The 19,588-nt window shown below is 40.3% G+C and overlaps 1 protein-coding gene and 1 pseudogene across 4 annotated transcripts in view; one reads left to right on the plus strand and one right to left on the minus strand.

The window, feature by feature from the left end:
* Positions 1 to 19,588, plus strand: part of SRGAP3 (SLIT-ROBO Rho GTPase activating protein 3) — a 248,120-nt gene that overhangs the window by 139,646 nt on the left and 88,886 nt on the right. The gene's annotated exons all lie outside the window — the stretch shown is intronic.
* Positions 9,349 to 9,467, minus strand: LOC111745994 (annotated as a pseudogene).

Consider the following 19,588-nt stretch of genomic DNA (forward strand, 5'->3'; position numbering starts at 1 on the left):
AAATGTGGAGGGAGCAGTCACGTTTTATGCCCCTGAGGTCTCTGTCTCCCGCAAGTCCCTTACATAGTGTCTGGCAGATACTAGGTGCCGCATAATGTCTGTAGAACTGAACTCACTTCTGTGAAATTCATTCAGTTTCCTCCTCTGTAAAATGAGCAGGTCATTTATCTTCCGTGAGCCTCATCCTCTCTGTCTCACAAATGGGGTTAAGATCCACTACTTCCCAGTAGCAGTGCAAGGATGAAATGAATCGGTGCTTGTGAAGGAGGGAGGTGTTACTGAGAAGTGGTTCAGGGAGGATGTGGCCTTCTGGTCCAGAATTCTTGAAATTCCTGGGTTCATAATCATGGTTCCATCATTAGCTTTCCATCATTAGTCTTTGGGCTTGTTCCTTAAACGCTCTGTGCCTCGGTTTCCTCATTTGTGACATACGGATAGAAATCTCCACAGGACTGTTGGGAGGATTAAGAGGGTTCTTAATCTCAAGTAGCATGGAGTAGCTCCTGGCACTAAGTGCTCAGGAAAGCTGGCTATTGTTATAGGAATGTAAGAGACTATTACTACAAAAATAATCCATCTCATCTGTCCTTGTCAGGTGCCAGTTTTAGGGATTAGGTGACCTGGGATTGCTAGAAGCACAAGGAAGATGACTAGTCAATTTGAAATATAATAATCTCTCCATGGTCTGTATTTCAATCATTCACTCTGAAGACAACTTCTATAGTAAAATTTTAATTGCAAGCTAGTTCCCTCCCTCCTCACAATATGTTCTGGTCTACTCCTGGGGCTGTGTTTATGAAACATAGTCTAAGTTTAATATTTGCATAAGCTAACATATTAAGGAAGGTAAATATAGTGCAGTGTAAAAAAAAAAAAAAAATCGCACAGTGCTTTGCAAAGCCAAACTGAAGTGATTCAGGTCACTTGGTCCCATCACAAGCCTCTTCCTGCTGCCTCTGTCACATCTTTTTTTCTGGGTGGGAGTGACTCACAGACAAAGGGTCATGAAAGCCTTTAGGAAATGAAGGGTCTTTTTCTGAGCTGAGCCGGGGGACAAGTGAGATAAATCTTTTCAGTTCTCATTTAGGCTGACAGCAGCCTCACTTGTGATGGAGGTTAACAGGGTGGAAAATAATGAAAAAATGTCTACAGCTGAGCTCCTGGCTGCCTTGTTACCAGGCCTGTGCCTATGGAACAAAGGAAACAACCCAGCCCCTGTGGGCTGGGAGAGAGATGGGAACAGGGCCTGGCTGGCTGATTTAGTACAGCACAGCCCCTTTTTGTCACATCAGTTATAGATAATCTTGGCACTGAGACTGCATTCCTTATGTAATAATAATTCCTATAGTCCCCAAAATGACTGCAAGGGCTGGTTTCTGGTCAGACTGGGAGCTCCTCACTCACTCATTTTCCGGATGAGGAGGTAAAGCCTGAGAAGCTGCAAGAACTCAGACTTGGTGACTTTGAGCCCATTGTCATCACCAGCAGGAGGCAGTGTGGCTGGGCTATTGAAGTCTGTCTCGGAACTGCCCCTCACTGACTGTGTGACCCTGGGCAAGTCTCTCTGAGCCTCAGTTTTCTCATCTGGACAATGGAGATGATGACAATGCCTATGTCAGGGGCCTACTTTGAAGAGCAGATGTAGGCCAAGTGGCCAGCACAGGCCTGGCATCCAGTAGATGCTCCTTAAATGGTGGCTCGCCAGTGATCTATTAGAATGGAGCGCCCTCCCCATTTCTAAGATAGGGTGCTAGTACTTGGAGTGGTGTACTTTTACCACCCTGCCACGTCATGCTCTGGCGGCCATCCGCAGGAGGCGGGAGTGGTTTCCAGGCCATGTGTCCTTCCTGGGCTCAGGCCTAGGGCAGCTGCTTTGTCTGCCAGCTTCTCACTAAGGCAAGATGCTATTTGACTTAATAACTTAGCTTTTTATGATTCTCCATTTTCCCTTTTGCAGGAATCTATTCTTATGACTAGAGACAGCACTTCAAATTCCAGAAGCCATTCTAGGATTCATCTGGGCAAATGGACTTAGGCATGCAGGTGGCCTTTGCTTTAAGTGTGAGGTGTGGACCCACCATAGCAGAATGGAACTGGATAAGATCTTAGAGGCCACTGTAAGGATCAGGATTCTCATGGTTGCAAACAACAGAAACCCAGTTCAGCTGGCTTGAGGGAAGAAAGAGAACTTACCAGCTCTTGGAGCCAAGCCTGGCTTCAGGCATGGGGGTGCTTCAAGGGTACAAAAGAATTCAGTCTCTCTGTAGCTCTGCTCCAATTTTCCCCCTTTTGCGGGAGCAATGAAGGGCCTTTTTGTAGTCAGTCATTCTCCATATGATGACCAAATGGCCCTTGGAAGCTCCTGGCTTACATCCTATCTGTTTCAAGTTCAGTGGAAAGTGAGAGCTCCCTTTTCCCAGAATTGGGTCTTATGGACTCTGACTGGCACAGTGTGGGTCATGTGAGCACTCCTGACTCTGCACCTGTGACTGAGGGATGCACTGTAGACTGACCAGGCCTGGGAAACACACCCACCCCTGAGGCCAGGTGTACACTCAAATCCACCTAACACATGGGGCAGAGAATGGGTGAGGGTGGGTCCCCAGGAATAACTGGGGTGCTCTTACAAGAAGAAGGGTGAAATAAATCAATAGATGTCCCCATGAGGCTTTCTATTCTAGCCCTTTTATCATCCTATGTAGGAATGATCCTCCCTCTGCTAGATCTTCCTTGATAAAGAGCATTCAGTATCTCTCAGGACAGCTTAATCCATCTGGGGACCATCATAATCAACAGAAAATTCTCCTCCATGTTGAAGTGAAATCTTAGTGTTTCTAGTCACTGGACCTGGTCATACCCTTGAGGGCCACATAGCTCAAATTGTATGGAAATCTGTCGATTGCTTGAAGACAGAAATTATGATCACCCACCCAGGTCTTCCCCACCTCTGGATAAACATTCCAGGTTCGTTCACTTGTCTCCCTGTGATTTGGCTTTGTGTTTTCTCCCCACCTAGGTCACACTCTCTGGGTCTTCTCTGGCCCATAGGAGTGAATATTCAGGACCATTCAGAATACTCTATTCTGGTCAGCTAAGAGTATAGCAGGGCTATGTGACTCTTTATTTCTAATAATGAAATTGGTGAAAGCGTTTGCCTTTTTCATGATAGTCTCATCACATGGTTGACTCACTCCGAACTCTCGGCTCAAATCTCCAGGTATTTTTGTATCAACTGTTTTTTAATCCATCCGATGAATTCTGGACTTATATTTCTTTATATTTGCCCCTTTAAAACTTTATTTTATTAGATTCTGATCAAATGGGATCAGTGTCCTTATTTAAGTGATTTTTTTAAGCAGCAATAGGGTAACTTTTTCAAGAGGTCTTAATTTTTCCTTTGTGGAAAAGCCTGTTTTATAACTTCTCCATGCCTTCCTCCTTGGTGTACCTTCTTTCACATGTCAATTCCTTGGCCCTGTGTTTGATTTTTCTCTCCTTTCTTAGTGGAGAGGTGGAAAGTGGTGCAGAGAATTGAGAATGATATATAATCAAGGTGACCCTTGAGTTGGATGTTGAAGGATGAATAGGAGTCTGCCAAGTAGGCAGTTGGGAGTTCAGCGTTAGGAGAAAGGCAAGAGCACAGTGGGCATAGTATATCGTGATGGAGGTCCGAGGCAACTCAGAATGGAGGCTGCAAAATGGTGGTCCACAGCTCAGTTTGGTTCTCAAAGGTAATCTGCTTGGCCCTCACTATGTTAAGAAAATTAAATCGACATTTTAAAATCGTGGGATTTCACATAAAAATCAGGATTTTGTGTTTCTCTTGAAAAATCAGAAGCTCTGCCAATACCAGATCCACATGGGTTCATACTTGGCAGTAGTTGGCTGGAGGTGAGTAGCTGCTGGCCCCTTCAGTCAGGGCACACGCTCTCCGTGGCTCCACAGTGCCTGCTCTTGTCCAGTATATAATACCTATTTGGCTCCTTTATTTTTGTCTCCCTGGCCCTTTATACATTTCTGTTTGTGGCCTCCTCATCTTTAAACATTATCTACCAGTGGTTGTTTTGCAAATTTAATCCATAGCCCTGAATAAAATAAAATTCTAGTCAGAATCACTGGGAGGGCTTGTTAAACATGGCTTGCTGGGCCTCACCCACGTGGTCTCTGATTCAGTAGGTGGGAATGAAGCCGGAGAATCTGCATTTCTAACAAGTTCTCAGGCGATGTTGATGCTCCTGGTCTGGGAACCGCACATGGAGAATGACATACCTAGTTCATCTTCCTTGTTTTCCACGTGAAGTAACTGAGGCTCCTCTCTGGTAAGCACAAAATCTGGCCCCAAATGCAGGTTTTGGACTCCAGGTCTGGTACTAAATCTACTGCCCGCTGTGGTGCACCAGTGGGAGGTTTCATCTGCATCCTGCTTGCTCTCCTTTCTCACCCCGACCTGTTTTGAGACTGGGCACTGAAGCCCATTTCATTTCCAGCCTCAGCTTCCTTAACAATAGCTACCCATTATTCTGTGCTTTGATGCCTGCAGAATTTAATTACTTGCTGGGTAGTGAAGTGAATTTGATTGTTGGAAGCTGCGGTGTTCTGGAGGAAGCACTAATGAGGAGAGACTCTTAGCAAAGAAGAGAGGGCATTTGGGGAGCTTGTGTCTGAAAGCAGCCATTCACTGTGTGGCAATAGGGCTTGATCTTCAGTGAGCTTTTTCGTTCCCGCCTCGAAGATGTCCGTCACATTTCATAAATAAATCAGGGCTTTTGTGTGCAGTAATTGCTTTGCTTTGTAACCAGGATCAAAAGCACCAATGGCCTTGGATTCAAAGCCAAGTTTATTTTTTTATTATTGAGTTGAAGGAGAGAGTTGAGGGTTTGCATGCTAGAGGGTCCAGCTATGAGGCCTGCATGGAGTGAGAGAGAGAGAGAGAGAGAGAGAGAGAGAGAGAGAGAGAGAGAAGGTGGGAGAGAGGATGAGAGAGAGCGAACAAAGTAGGCAAATTGCCAAGGCATGAGGGACCTCCAGCCAGTCTCCACCGTCTCCCAGGGAGATGAAGTCGTGAACACTCACTCTGGTAGTACGGCCTGCTGAGCTGGTCACCATCGGGCATTCTCAACCCATTCAATAAACATATATTAATACTATCATGACAGTAGGTAAACAATAATATAGACAACAAACAATTAGTGAATTCTTACTGTGTGCCAGGTCTGAGCTAAACATTTTATAGACATTTAATTCTTAAAGCCTTAGAGGAAGATGCTGTCATTAACCTAGTTTTACAGATGAGGAAACCGATGCTGATAAAGGTGGAGCTGAGATTTGAATCTAGATTTGTCTTACTCCAGAGCCCAGTGGTAAGGACAGGCACGAAAGAAGGCAGAGAAATGAGTCAAACATGATGCCCTCTCTCAAAGAGCTCACAGTGTAGAATGGAAGTGAAGACAGATGTGTGGCAGTGATTAAAATATAGGAAGAGGGAAATTGTTTCAGTGGGAGGAGGGCTTCCAACCTGGGCTGAATTTGGGGAAGGTTTTATGTTCTGGGGAAGCAGCATTTGAAGTGAGCCTAGGAGGATTAGGATCTATTCCAGCCTGGGTTCCCCAGAATGTAGACTCTAAGACAGTGATTATGATGCAGGAGTATATTAGCGAACGCTCTTGGGGTCCCTACCTCTAGAAGGAAAGAGAGAGAAGCAGGAGTCAGCCAATGGAGAAGTTGGGTCGTGGTGCAGTTGTAACTAAGGCCTCAACTGACTCCTGAGAATGTCTGCTGGCAGCACTCCCCATAGCCAAGGGAACAAGTCCTCTAGTCCTAAAAGGGATCTGGATGGTGTCTCACAATGTCCACAGCAGATATTCAGAGATTTGGGAAAAGTGAGATGCAGAATTCCAGACTAAAGAAAAAGCTGATGGGCAGAGAAGTCTGGGTCCTGTATCGTGAACAGGTAGGCTGGCATTACAGTCTAGCGTGGTGGTTAGGGTTACCAGACAGACTCTCTGGCCCAATCCCTGTTCTGCCACTTCCAGGCCGTGTGAGCTCAGCCTAATCCCTCTATCCTCTGAGTTATGTCATTTTCAAAATGGAGCTAATAATAACCTTCATGGGGTTGTTCTAAGGATTAAAAAAGGATTTAAAAAATCCCTACCTGGTACAAAGTAAGTAATCAATAAATATTAGCTATTACTGGGGATGGTTATTTAAGGGACTATGAGAAAGAACATAGTGAGAATTAAGATTGAAGATGGGATGAAGGACTATTTTATTCAGGGCCATAGGTTAAATAAAGGATCTGAAGTAAGAAAATGTGCTCAGGAAATAGATGAGTGATTAGCTATAAGTGATGGCGGTCTTGTCTCTTCTTTGATAACCTCTTATTTCTTTTCCTTGCCTTATATCGGTCAGGACCTTCATCTAGTACGATGTGAAGGGAAATGGGAAAGAAGTGGCATTCTTGACTTTTAAAAGGCATGCTTCTAACTTTCTACCATTGAAGATACAAATGCCTAGTAAATTAGGAATAAATAGGAACTTCCTTAGCCTGACAAAGGGTATTTACCAAAAACCAACAGCAAACATCAAACTGCTCCTGAAGAGAGTTCACCAAGATGGCCGGTTACAAGATCACCATACAAAATTAATAATGTTCCTGTTTCTCTGCCACATTCAATTAGAAAATGTAATTTAAAAATGCATACATTTGAAAACAAGAATGATTGAAAATTAATGCCATTAATGTTACAAATTAGCTACATCCTAGAAGATTTGGTAAGTAATGCTTTCATTGTCATTCAGATATAAATATTTCACAATTTCCATTACAATTTCTTCTTTGCCCCATGAATTATTCAGAATTATGTTTATTTTAGTTTCAGAGATTTTTTTTTTTAAAGCTTTTACTTGCCTTTAATTTCTAACCTTATTTCACCATAATGAGAAAATAAGATCTGTAAGTTATATTTTTTGGTATTCGTTGGAGCATTTGCCTTATCAGACTATCAAGGTTTCCCTAAAGTGATAGTGAATAAAGCAGGTGGTGCTAGAGCGGTGCTAGGTAAATTGACCGACAGGACAGATCAGAGCCAGAAATGGCCCTCCACTCGTGGGAACACAGTGGTGCGTTACAGATGGGGGCAAAGGATTTAGTCAGTGGGGCCGTTTCCATTGGCTGGTTGTCCTTCTCTTATTATCTTTAGAAACCGATTTTATATACACACCTTTTTTTTCCCCCTCTTTAATTCCCCCGCCTCACTTTCACCCCTGACCTATGGATGTTGCCGTTTCCCCTTAAGAACTGGATCTCTGAAGGTGGGGCATCTTCTCCCACACACTCGTGGTGTGCACCCGGGGCCTGGCACACCTCGGGTATGATCTGTGGCTCCACCTGGGGTGCGAACCCAGGACCTTCTGCATGTAAAGCAGACGTGCTAACCACTACACTATGGAGCCACCCCCTCCACACATATTTTTTTATATGGAAAAAATAAGATCACCGTAGTTCACAAAAATATGTTCAAAATGGATTGAAGTGCTAAAGGTAAAAAGCAAAACTTTAAAACTTTTGGAAGAAAACGTAGATTATATTTAAAAGCTGGGGGTAGGAAAAGAAACATAAAAATAATGTTTTTCTGCTTAAAAAATAAAAAAGCACAAACCATAAAGAAAATACTGAGAAATTTCATTATATAAAACTAAACCATTATCTTCCTACAACAACAACAGCTAATAAGAAAAAATACAAACAAGAAAAGAAGATATTTGGCATGCACAGAATTAATAAAAGCTTAATTCTCTGCATATAAAATCAACTCCTGCAAATTAATAAGGGCAAACAATCCAATAGAAACATGAGTAAAATATATAAATGGGTAAGTTATAGAAAATGATTTTTAAATGGTTAAAAATACAAGAATAGATGCTTATACTTACTGGTAATCAAGAGAAGGTAAAATAAAATGAGATAATTGGAGTCTTGCTGGATTGGTAAAACAATCCTAAATGTTGGCAAGAACATGGGACAGCAAGGTCTCTCATATCCTCTTAGTAAACGTGTAAATTTGTCCAGCCCCTTTAGAGAACAATTGGGCAGTATCTAGAAAGAGTGAAGGAAGATATACATACCATATTGTGATCCAGCAATTCCACCTCTAAGTGTAACCTAAATATATTGTAGTGTATCTACATGCACTCAAAGTCTTGTATAAGGATATTTGCTGCAATAGTATTTGTAGTAAAGAAACAAGAAATTACTTAAATGTCCATCATGAAGAGAATGGTTAAATAAGCTATGGAGAGTCATACAATGGATTATTATACAGTAGTTAAGATGTAAGAACTAGATCTACATGTAGCAATGTGGGCAAAACTTGAAAAAACATGTAGAGTGAAAAAAAAGCAAGGAACAGTATGATATTTTTATGCAATGTAAAACACATATTAATAGTGTATCTTGTTAGACACCTGTCTGACAGAACTATTAAAATGTGGACTGCAAAAGAATACACATCAGCTTCATAATTGAGAGATGAAAGAAGAAGAAAGGAGACAACACTTCAGCTGTATCTATGACATTTTGCTTCTCAAGAGTAATTTTGAAGCAAAAATGAGAAAATCTTAATAGTTATCTAATTTGAGTCGCATGTTCATGGGCGTTTGTTATTGTTCCTTCTACAAATATTGAAGGTATTAAAGATTTTATATTTAGATATTTAAATATTGGTAACTGAAATTAAGAGATAAAAAAGGTTGAAGACAGATTGACGAGGCCCTTAGGTGTCAGAATGAGAGTCAGGGCTTTATTTTCTAGACATTGGAGAATTATTGTAGGTTCTCAAATAGGGGGTGATGCGATCAGCCAGGTTTAAGGATAACTAATTTGGCATATTTGATGGCTTTGAAAAGAAATATACTGGACTCGAGGAGAGAAGTTACATATTATTGATACATAGACATTAATATACAGATTAGTGGTAGAAGGTAGTAGGAGCCTGGATCAGGGATCTTATAATGGAATAGAAAGAAAAGAAGGGATAGATGAATGAGTGGACAGGTGAGAGGATGAATGAGTGGATGTGTAGGTGCATGGATGGGTAAATGGATGGTTGGATGGATGGATGGATGGGCGGATGGGTAAATGGGCAGAAAGGTAATAAATGGATGGGCAGATACATGACTGCAGACATTTTTGAAATGCCAATGCAGTCCTCATTACATCCTGTTCACAAACAGTGCAAATGTAATTGAAGATCAAATTATAAAATGTCAAGGATTTTAAAGAGATGTCTCAGGTCAATGATTCATAATGTAATCAATAATGTTATTTTTGTTTTATTTTGTTTTGTTTTACGCCTACAGCACCTGGTCTTTCTAGGTGGTCTCCCATCCAAGTACTAACCAGGCCAGACCCTGCTTAGCTTCCAAGATTAGATAAGATTAGGCGTGTTCAGGGTGGCACGGCCGTAGACTTCAATAATGTTTTGAATCCAATAAAAGCCAGACAACATCCATATTCACCTTGAAGATAATGTAAAGAGGGAGAAAATAGTTCAAAACTGAGTAGCCTCAGTTTGTGTAGATATTGTTTTTTTAGTAAGAGAGCTTTGTTATGCTCTCCAGAATACACAGACTCTCACCCACACCTGAACCTTTCATTCGTTGTCTGTAAGAGTCATAGCAAAAACAAACGAACAAACAAACCCCCAAACATAGGCCAGCACCATCCCAGTAGTGGTGACAGAGTGGACTGGTTGAGAGAATCACATTTACTAGCTCTATGATCTTGGGCAAATCACTCACCCTCCCTGAGCCTCAGTGTCTAAATCTTTAAAATGGAGTTAATGATAGGCTCTCCCATAAAAGACTGATATTTGGCTTACATGAGATATTGTTTGTAAAGCAGTTATCAAACAATAGCTATTACTGTTGTTATTAATTAGAATGATAAGTATTATAATTGATAGTAGTACTAAGCATTATTAACAATGATAAATATTATTAATAATAATATTTAGTATTATTAATAGAGATCTAGAAACTCCTAGCCTGACCACATCAGGTCACTTGTTCATAGCCATCCCAAGGTATCCTTGGACTTCCTCAGATCTGTCATTTTAAGCATTTCTGAAGATGAAGGCTTTCATCATAAACACGGACCCATAGAGATGCTGGGAGTGATTACAGGGGGCAGAGGGTGGTAGGCACGATGCTAGATTTATTGCCTTAATTCGTTGCCGGGATCCAGGGTAGGTATCTGTGGGGCCCACCACTCCTGAGAACCTATGAGTGGTTTTAGGGCCTTCCTGTTTCCTCGTAGCCCAGTATTCCAACCCCAGTAACAGGGGAAGAGTTTAGGGCTCAAGTCTGCATTTCAGCTTCTTGCAAAAACATGTAGATGACAGCATTTGGAGTTGCAGCAACAGGAGACATAAATTAGTTTGGGAAGGAGAGGTAAAGAAGGAAGATGTCCAGGAGCAGGGAAAGGAAGAAGATGGGAAGCGGGGGCGAGGGATAAGGAAGGAGTAGCAAAGGTCCAGATGGAAGGTGGGGCAGAGCGTAGGCTAACAAATTATTTGGAGGGAAGGGATGGTGACATGACAGAGCGCTGGCAGTCCAGTTATTGGCAAGCTAGGACACGGCCAGGAGAAACAGCTGGTTAGCTGTCCAAGTTGCTTGTTCAGGGATAAGCTGACTTTCCAGGACAGACTGGAGAAGCCCCCATCCCTCTGAGACATGATTTTAAAGCCTTTGCTTTGGAAATAAAAACACTTTGGGAGATGGCCAGTGCTTACATATACCAGATATTTAAATAGGAAACATCTGTGGGTCTCGAATTTTGTTATTTGATGAGAAAACAAGCTGGAGTGTAGAAAAGCAGTGGGATTTAGAACTACAGGAGACAGAGGTTTTTGTTTGTATTTAGTTTTGTTGTTTTTTTTCCTTCCCATTGTTTGCTTGGAATCTCAGTACTAGGAAAACCATGGAATGTCCCCAAAGATAACCTAACGTGAGAACATCTAGTCAAGCAAAGAGTAAGAAAAGAGAGACAGGCCTTGCTGTAGCAATGTCTGGTGAGATGGAAGAGAGGCCCGGAGGCCCTACACGGATAATTGGGGGTTGAGGAAGACCCCACCTTATTTCCTGCATTAAAATTTTCTAAAGGATTATTTTAAATGACCTCCTTTAGAGAAGTGAAGGGGGAGTCTTGTCATTAAAACCCAACATTTAAAAAAAATATTATTTTCTAGACTTAAAGAGTGACTTTAGCCATGGGAATGACCCACCTTTGAGTTCATCTGAGGGAGAGAGAGACATGCCCTTTAAAAAATAGAAGTTTCAAATACAGTTCATAAAGCCCTAGGACCTATAGTAATAGTTTTAAGGGTTTTCCCTTAAAATCATGATTAGCCCTGTATTGAAAATTAAGTCAAGCCACCATTGTAAGATTTTCAAGGTGAAGAAATTGATTTCACCCAGGAACCATTGTGTCAAAAAATTTTTGTTAGCTGTTCTCATCTTCACATGAATGTGTGGGGGCTTTGTGCACAGGCATTTAAGGAGCTCCTTTTGCATGCAAGTCTTCTTGATCTACACTCTGTGAAGTCAGAGTCCCAGCCTTAAGGAGCTTATGCTCCTTCTAATTGATTGGAACTTGGTCCTTTTGCAGGAACTGTGTGAAAGCTGGTACTTGGTGGAGGGTTTTCAGGAGGTTGTCTCACTTCACAGTTATTTGGTATCTTCACACTATTAAAAGCAGATTTCTTTCACATAAGCAAAAATGAAAATTCACTGGATCCTGTAAGCTAGAAAAGTCCAGTGGTAAATCTTGCCTAGGTATCTCTAGATCCAGGACTCTAATGCTATTGTCAAGGCCCTGACTCTTCTTCTTCTTCTTTTTTTTGGGGGGGGGTCTTATTTTTATTATTTATTTTCTTTTTATTTTTCCATTACAGTTGACATTCAATATTATATTAAATTCAGGTATACAGCGTAGTGATTAGACATTTATATAATTTATGAAGTACTTCCTTTCTGTACGTCTAGTACCAACCAACTTGACACCATACATAGTTATTACAATATTACGGACTATATTTCCTATGCTGTCTTTCCATCCCCATGACTATTTTTTAATTGCCAATCTGTACTTTTTTAAAAAAAAGTGTCAGGTGTTTTCTTTATTATTTTTTTTTTTGGTTGTTTTTTTTTAAATAAATTTCTTTATTTAAATTAGTTTCAAGTATACAGTACCTTAGTTAGACATCTATATAGTTCATAAAACAATCCCCCTAATTGCTCCCTCCCTCCCCGGCCATCCACCTAGCCATCATATTAATGCTAACTGCATTCCCTCTGCCATGCTCCCCATGTCCAACTATCAGCTACTAATTTGTACTTCTTTAACCCTTCAGCCCATTCTTCCAGCCTCCCATCCCCCTTCCCCTCTGTCTATCACCAAATTGTCCACTCTTTTTGTGAGTCTGTTTTAGATTAGTTTGTTCTTTTTGTTCCTTAGATACCACATATAAATGAAATCATAAGGTATCTATCCTTCTCTGTCTGACTTATTTCACTCAGTATAATAACTTTTAGGTCCATCCATGTTGTTGCAAATGGTAGGATTTCATGTTTTTTAACAGCTGAGTAATATTCCATTGTTTATATGAACCATAATTTCTTTATCCAGTTGTCCGTTGATGGGCATTTAGATTACTTCCATATCTTGGCTATTGTAAATTGTGCTGCCATGAATATTGGAGTGCATAGATCTTTACGAATTATTGTTTTGGTTTTCTTTGGATAGATACCCAAAAGTGCATTTGCTGGGTCAAAAGGTATATCCATTTTTAGTTTTTTGAGGAACCTCCAGACTGTTTTTCATAGTGGCTGTACCAATTCGCAATCTCACCAACAATGTATGAGGGTTCCTTTTTCTCCACATCCTCGCCAACACTTGATAGTTTTTGATTTATTGTTTATTGATGATAACCATTCTGACAGGTGTGAGGTGATATCTCATTGCGGTTTTAATTTGCATTTCTCTGATGGTTAGTGACCTTGAGCATCTTTTCATATGTCTATTAGCCATTTGTATTTCTTCTTTGGAGAAGTATCTGTTCAGATCTTCTGCCCATTTTTTAATTGATTTGCTTGTTTTTTTTGTTGTTAGGTTGTATAAGTTCTTTATGTATTTTGGATATTAACCCCTTATTAGATGTATCATTAGCGAATATCTTCTCCCAAACAGTCAGTTGTCTTTTTGTTTTGTTGATGGTTTCCTTTGCTGTACAAAAACTTTTTAGTTTAATGTAGTCCCATTTGTTTATTTTTTCTTTTATTTCCCTTGCTCGAGGAGATATATCTGAAAAGAAATTCCTGTTAGTAGTATCAAAGAGTTTACTGCTTATGTTTTCTTCTAGAAGTATTATGGTTTTGGGTCTTATATTTAAGACGTTAATCCATTTCGAGTCTATTCTTGTATATGGTGTAAGAAGATGGTCCAGCTTCTTGTTTTTGCATGTATCTGTCCAATTTTCCCAGCACCATTTATTGAAGAGACTGTCTTTACCCCATTGTATATTCTTACCTCCTTTGTCATATATTAAGTAAACGTATAGGGCACGGATTTATTTCTGGGCTCTCTATTCTGTTCCATTGATCAATGTATTTGTTTTTATGCCAGTACTGTGCTGTTTTGATTACTGTAGCCTTGTAGTATAGTTTGATATCAGGTAGTGTAATACCTCCAACTTTATTCTTTTTTCTCAAGATTGCCGTGGCTGTTTGGGGTTTTTTTATGGCTCCATATAAATTTTAGGATTGTTTGTTCTAGCTCTCTGAAAAATGCCACTGGTATTTCAATAGGGATTGCATTGAATCTATAGATTGCTTTGAGTAGTATGGCCATTTTAACAATGTTGATTCTTCCTACCTATGAACAGAGTATATGCTTTCATTTATTTATATCTTCTTCAGTTTTTTTTTCAATGACTTATAATTTTCTGAAAACAGGTCTTCTACCTTCTTGGTTAATTTGATTCCCAGGTATTTTATAGTTTTTGATGCAATTGTAAATGGGATTGTTTTCTTAATTTCTCTTTCTGAAAGTTCATCAGTGGTGTATAAAAATGCCACTGACTTCTGAATATTTATTTTGTAACCTGCTACTTTACTGAATTCATTGACCAGTTCTAACAATTTTTTGGTGGAATCTTTAGAGTTCTCTCTATATAGTATCATCTCATTGGCAAATAACGAGAGTTTTACTTCTTTTTTTCCAATCTGGATGCCTTTTATTTCTCTGTCTTGTCTTATTGCGGTGGCTAAGACTTCCAATACAATGTTAAAGAGGAGTGGTGAAAGTAGGCATTCTTGTCTTGTTCCTGACTTTAAAGAAAATGCTTTTAGCTTTTCCCCATTGAGTATGATGTTAGCTGTAGGTTTGTAATATATGACCTTTATTATGTTGAGGTATGTTCCCTCTATTCCTACTTTGCTGAGAGTTTTTATCATAAATGGATGCTGGATTTTGTTTAACACTTTTTCTGCATCTATTGATATGATTATATGGTTTTTATCTTTCAATTTGTTAATGTGTTGTATCACATTAATTGATTTGCGGATAGTGAACCAAGTTTGCATCCCAGGAATAAATCCAACTTGATCATGGTGTATGATATTTTTAATGTATTGCTGAATTCAGTTTGCTAATATTTTGTTGAGGATTTTTGCATCAATGTTCATAAGAGATATAGGCCTATAGTTTTCTTTTTTTGTAATGTCTTTGCCTGGTTTTGGAATCAAAGTAATGGTGGCCTCATAAAAGGAGTTAGGGAGCTTTCCCTCTTCTTGAATTTTTTGGAATAGTTTGAGAAGAATAGGTGATAATTCTTCTTTGAATGTTTGGTAAAATTTGCCTATGAAGCCATCTGGTCCAGGACTTTTCTTTTTTGGGAGGTTTTTGATTACTGATTCTATTTCCTTGGTGGTAATCAGTTGGTTCAGATTTTCTGTTTCTTCTTGACTCAGTCTTGGGAGATTGTAGATTTCTAGAAATATGTCCATTTCTTCCAGATTGCCCAATTTGTTGGTGTATAATTGCTCTTAGTATTTTCTTATGATCCATTGTATTTCTGTGGAGTCCGTGGTTATTTCTCCCCTTTCATTTCTGATTTTATTTATTTGAGTCCTCTTTCTTTTTTCCTTGAGTCTGGCTAAAGATCTGTCAATTTTGTTTATCTTTTCAAAGAACCAACTCTTGTTTTCATTAATCTTTTGTATTGTTTTTCTAGACTCTATTACATTTATTTCTGCTCTGATCTTTTCCTTCCTTCTATTCACTTTGGGCTTTGTTTGCTGTTCTTTTTCTAGTTCTTTTAGTTGGAAAGTTAGATTGTTTATTTGAACTTTTTCTTGTTTCTTGAGGTAGGCCTATATTGCTATGAATTTCCCTCTTAGGACTGCTTTTGCTGTGTCCCATAAATTTTGAGTCATTGTATTTTCATTTTCATTTGTCTCTAGGTATCTTTTGATTTCTTCTTTGATTTCATTAATAACCCATTCGTTGTTTAGTAGCATGTTATTTAACCTGCATGTGTTTGTGTATTTTCCAGTTTTTTCTTGTAGTTGATTTCTAGTTTCATACCACTGTGATCAGAGAAGATGGTTGATATGATTTCAATCTTCTTAAATTTATTGAGACTTTATTTGTGTCCGAACATGTGGTCTGTCCTTGCAAATGTTCCATGTGCACTTCAGAAGAATGTACATTTTGTTGCTTTGGGGTAAAATGCTCTGAAAATATCTATTAAGTCCATCTGTTCTATTGTATCTTTTAGGCCTATTGTTTCCTTGTTGATTCTTTGCCTGGAAGTTCTGTCCATGGGTGTCTATGGGGTATTAAAGTCTCCTATTATGAGTGTATTACTATTGATCTTTCCTTTTATGTCGGTCGATAATTGCTTTATGTATGTAGGTGCGTATGTTGGGTGCGTATATATTTACTAGCGTTATGTCCTCTTGATTTATCGATCCCTTTATTATTATGTAATGCCCTTTTTTTTATCTCTTATTATAGCCTTTGTTTTAAAGTCTATTTTATCTGATACAAGTATTGCTACCCTGGCTTTTTTTTTCATTTCTGTTTGCATGAAATATTTTTTTCTATCCTTTTACTTTCTGTCTGTGAGTGTCGTTTGATCTGAAGTAGGTCTCTTGTAGACAGCATATGCAGGGTCTTGTTTTCTTATCCATTTGGTTACTCTGTGTCTTTTGATTGGAGCATTTAATCAGTTTACATTTACAGTGATTACTGATAGGTACACCCGTGAATTCCTTAAGCTTTTTTCTGTCTAGGAAGCTCTTTATCTCACCTTCCATTTTAATCGAAAGCCTTGCTGGGTAGAGTATCTGTGGTTGTAGATTCTTCTGGCCTGCAGAGTTTCCACTGAAAAGTCAGCAGACATTCTCATGGGGTACCCTTGTAAGTAACTGGCTTCCTTTCTCTTGCTGCTTTTAAGATTCTTTGTCTTTGACCTTTGGCATTTTAATTATGATGTGTCTTGGTACAGGTCTGTTTGAATTCCTCTTGTTTGGAACTCTTTGTGCTTCCTGAACTTGTATGTCTAATTCCTTTGCCAGGTTAGGGAAATTTTCTGTCATTATTTCTTCAAATAGAGTCTCAATCTCTTACTCTCTCTCTTCTTCTTCAGATACTCCTATGATTCAGATATTTTTATGCTTCATGTACCAGAGGTCTCTTAAACTATCCTCATTTTTTTAAATTCTTTTTTCTTTTTGTTGTTCTGATTGGGTGTATTCGGCTACTTTGTCTTCCAATTCACTGATTCGATCTTCTGCTTTGTCCAATCTACTATTGAATCCTTCTAGTGTATTCTTCATTTCTGTTATCATATTCCTCATTTCTATTTGGTTCTTTTTTATGGTTTCTATGTCCTTTTTTATGCTCTCATTGTGCTCATGCATCCTCCCCATAAGTTCATTGAGCATCCTTATAACCATTATTTTGAACTCTGACTCTGGTAGGTTGCTTACCTCCATTTCATTTAGCTTATTTTCTGGAGTTTTCTCTTGTTTCATTTGTGGCATGTTTCTTTGTTTTCTCATTTTATTGGCCTCTCTGTGTTCTTTTTTATGTGTCAGGAATATTTGTTTCATCTCTTAGCCTTGGCCAGATGGCCTAATGTGGAAGGTGTCCTGCGTGGTCCAGTGGCGCACTCTCCCTGATCCCTTGTGCCAGGAGCTCTGGAGGCGACCTTTGTATGGGTTGTGTGTGATCTTCTGTTGTCACCAAGCCTTTATTGTTGCTAGTAGATCAGCAAGTGGGATTAATATTCAGGCTGACTAATTGTGGGAATTGGCTGCACCCTCAGGATAAGAGTTGTTGTGTAGGGGCTGATCCCACTGAGTGGGATTTGCCCTAGCAGGCTTGTTGCAACCTGACTCTTCCTTTTGATGGACTGTCCGAGACCCGTGATGTCCTAGCTTAGTGACTCCAGAGGAGAAATGATCTGAGAATATGGTTGTTATAAAGCTCCAAGGGAAGATTCTTATTGGTTCAGCCTAGAACATGTTTCTATCTCTCACCCAATCACTGGACACAAGGAGCCAGAGCACTCTGGTCATGCTTGGTCCTATGCCCAATGGACCATCTTGTGTCACCAGGTAAGCAGGAGTCAGTCCCATCATATCTCATCTCCTATTATTGGACGAAGTAGGAAGGGAGTAGCCAGAGACGGTCATTGGGGCTGACTTATTCCTAGCAGGGCAAGTGGGCCAAGAAGGACCAGATCAAGGAGAACTACATGTGCCTGTGAGTTGGGGAAGGGCCAGGGATGCAGATTCCTGCACAGGTGGTAAGAAAGTGCATCAGACAGGCAGGCTGTTGCCAGAGGGCATGCCATCCTCCATACTTTCCTTGTGGCTTGGATGTCACTCTGTTACATCATTGCAAGAGTTTCGTCTCATCTATGTGCCTGCATCTTGTCTAGGCCCTGAGGAAGCGGACCACAGAAAGTCTTTGCAAGTGCCAGGTTTGGAGTCAGACCAACCAAAAGCTGAATTCTGACTCTGCCACTTCCTAGCTGTACAACCTAGGGCTAGTTGTTCAACCTTTTGAGCCTCTGGCTATCATCCGTCAGGTGGACATAATATTAGTATCTGCCTTAAAGTTTTAAATTAGATAATGTATAGAAGTGACTTGGATAGTATTCAGCAAATGGAAAATCCTCCATAAATGCTAACTGTCATCCATAGAACAGGGGCCATGTCTCATTCAGCTTTGTGTCTTTGGTGACTAATTGAAGCTGGTATCTGGTAGGTTTCAGTAAATGCTGGTGTAAATCGAATTGAAACTAAGTGAGGATTTGGCCACAGAGGTTCATGAGGAGGTAGTGCAGGCAGGAGGATAGGTTCAGGGAGTGCTGGGATTCTAGGCAGGCATTGCTGTCGGAGTCCACAGGGGAGCCAAGAGATTTGGTCTCAGGAAGCAGACTGTTTAGCAGCTCTCAAACATTGGGTTATGAGAAGAGCTCATTAGAAAGGCATTCTCACAGGTTCCAATTTGGCGGCTCTGGGATGGCCATCCTTGACGAGTGCCTTGGGATTCAGATGGCCACTCCCTGCAAAACCTCACTGGTTTCTGGGTCTTAAACTCAAATGCCCCCATGGACCAGATTGGTGATGTGGATAAGTGAAGGGAGATGCTGGGAACTGTAGCCAACTGGAGAGCACAAATCCCACCAAAGGGACCACCATACTCAAAGTAGGGGCTCAGTATTGCTGGATCTTCTAGTTTTTCAGGAGAAGCTGAAAATCTGGACTTGAAAGGGGGAATTTCCCAATTCGTAAGTGCTGGGAAAAGAATTAGATTTTCTGAAAACATTAAATAGCCAAATAAAACATGTCTAAAGGCCAAAAAAGCTGCCATTTGGAGCCCTCAGTCTAGGGCAATTGTTCTCACCCGGGTGATTTTGCCCCCAGGGACATTTGGATATGTCTGGACATTTGGACATGTCTGGAGATAATTTTCATTGTCACAACTTGGGGTGGCTATGGAGAATGCTAGTGGCATCTAGTGCCCAGGCCCCTCCCCCGCCATCAAAGTGTTATCTGACTCTTAGGGGTGTTTAATTGGTATTAGCTGTGGGCAAAAGAAAGAGGCAGGCTGGGGCTACCTGACCTGATTTACAGACTTTTTTGGGGGTCAGACAGACAGTGCTTTACCCTTTCAACCCCAAAGAATCATGGCTGCCATGGCTAATCCCTCCTTGGCCCAGTGTAATCATTTCCCACAGTCCACACACTTCCTGTGCATGAAGGAAGCAGCCTGCCCTCACCATCCCCCAACCCACCCACCTCTGCAGGCATGAAAGTCATGCAAGAAATGCAGACAGAGAGTGCTAATACATTGCCACTTGGGTCCTCAAGGGCTGGGTGTGATGGTCTGCTAGAGATTATCAGGGTTTTGGCCTCCTGTTCCTGGTGGAATGTTTGGTTTGGGTTCTTCATTCAGTAGTTTCTGGAACTGTAGTTGAGAATATTTCTCTTCCTGACCAACTCCAACCATAAA

Source organism: Pteropus vampyrus, unplaced genomic scaffold (genome assembly GCF_000151845.1).
Source record: "Pteropus vampyrus isolate Shadow unplaced genomic scaffold, Pvam_2.0 Scaffold171, whole genome shotgun sequence".
Classification (NCBI taxonomy): domain Eukaryota; kingdom Metazoa; phylum Chordata; class Mammalia; order Chiroptera; family Pteropodidae; genus Pteropus; species Pteropus vampyrus.